General features: G+C 35.2%; 1 pseudogene; it reads right to left on the bottom strand.

Moving 5' to 3' along the window:
* Positions 1–336: 336 nt before the first annotated feature.
* LOC113186904 (peptidyl-prolyl cis-trans isomerase D pseudogene) lies at positions 337–1,459 on the bottom strand (annotated as a pseudogene).
* Positions 1,460–1,675: the final 216 nt, after the last annotated feature.

Below are 1,675 nucleotides of genomic sequence, written 5' to 3' on the forward strand. Positions count from 1 at the left end.
TAGAGAAACATTAGGTAAATTAGAGGTCTGAAAATGGCAAATTGATTAAATAAATTGTGTACATCCTTGTCATGAGACATTCTACAACCAATTATAGTGTTGTAAAAGAATTGTTTTTCCTCTAACCTGGAAAGATAATCAAATTCTATTAATTTTTTGTATTTTGTAACACCTTTTATTAAGAGAAAAGCTATATTGGAATTTCTAAACTGTAAACAATGAAGAACTGAAATGTCAAAGGAATCACATTAATGATCATATACAGACAATAACTCTTACATTGTCCTTTTGCCTCCATACAATAAATGCAGATATTTCAGAAAAATTGAGTCCTTATTAAGCAAACATTTTTGTATATACTGCCTTCTCTTTATCTTTCTCTGCCTTTATCTCCTGTTTGACTTTCAGCAATTCTGCCTGGATGGCTTTATCTTCTGGTGCTATCTCCAGAGCTTTCTTAAGATCAGCCAATGCCTGATTCTATTCTTTTAATCCCTGCTGTCCTTGAGCACTGTGATACAGTGCTTTGGTATTTGATGGGCCCATTTTAAGAGCCTCTAAACAACTGTCAATTGCTCCCTGGAAGCAATTTTCACTTTACAAGCACCAATATTCAGTACACAGCTTAAGGTTATAGATTGCAGCCTGGATCTACCTGCTTTCTCAATAACAGCCTTTGAACTATCCACATATGTTTAAACCTTTGCTAATTTTTTAATGGTCATATCCCAGTGTTGGGATTTGAAAAAAAAAAGTATATCCAATGTTTTTTAAGTGTTCTATTATTAATAAAATTTTATCTACATCTTTTAAGTCTACATCTGCATTCTTAGGGAAATCTGGATGACTATAGCCAGAGCTTCTTTTAGAAATATTCCCCAAACATCCCCCTTTTCAGCTCTCCACATTCTGCAATAACACATAATTTGGAGGGTTTTTCACCTTTCACTTCTATATTTTCCAGTATCTTTGCCATACCTACTCTTTTAAGTACTTGACCCAACACCACATTTTACATCCAAATGAGGGGTTGGACCTCGGTGATAAAGAACTGAGAACCATTTGTATAGCTATCTGTATTTGCCATGTTCAGTAAACCTTCCTGAGCATGCTTATAGTAGAAATTTTTATCTTCAAATTTTTTACCATAAATACTTTCTCCACCCATCCCATTCTGATTTGAGAAGTCTCCACTCTGAACCATAAATTCCTTAATAATTCAATGAAAAGGACATACTTTGAAATAGAGAGGTTTCCCAGTGATGGGTCCAATGCCTTTTTCTCCTGTACACAATGCACGAAATTTTTCTGCAGTTTTGGGTACAATATCCACAAACAATTGTAAGACAATTCAACCAACCTGCTCCTCTCTGATGTTCACATCAAAGAAGACTCATGGGTTCCTGGGACTGGAAGCCTTAGCTTGGGGAATGGGTACAACATCTTGATTGGCAGGCATGTTTAGAAGCAGGACCCACAACCCTTGTGCACCACCTGCAGCTCAAACTTCTCTGGCTATCATTATATATTTTTAAAGTTAAAAGTATAAACTAAGATATTTTTAATTTAAAAAGATGAAAAATAAGGGGGAAATTCCTTAACAGATGCACACAACCAAGGCTTTCTGTGCACTGAAAGAGTGAGTGAATTTTTCTTATTACTGTGCTCACATTTC

This window comes from Urocitellus parryii, chromosome 13 (genome assembly GCF_045843805.1).
Source record: "Urocitellus parryii isolate mUroPar1 chromosome 13, mUroPar1.hap1, whole genome shotgun sequence".
Taxonomy (NCBI): Eukaryota; Metazoa; Chordata; class Mammalia; order Rodentia; family Sciuridae; genus Urocitellus; species Urocitellus parryii.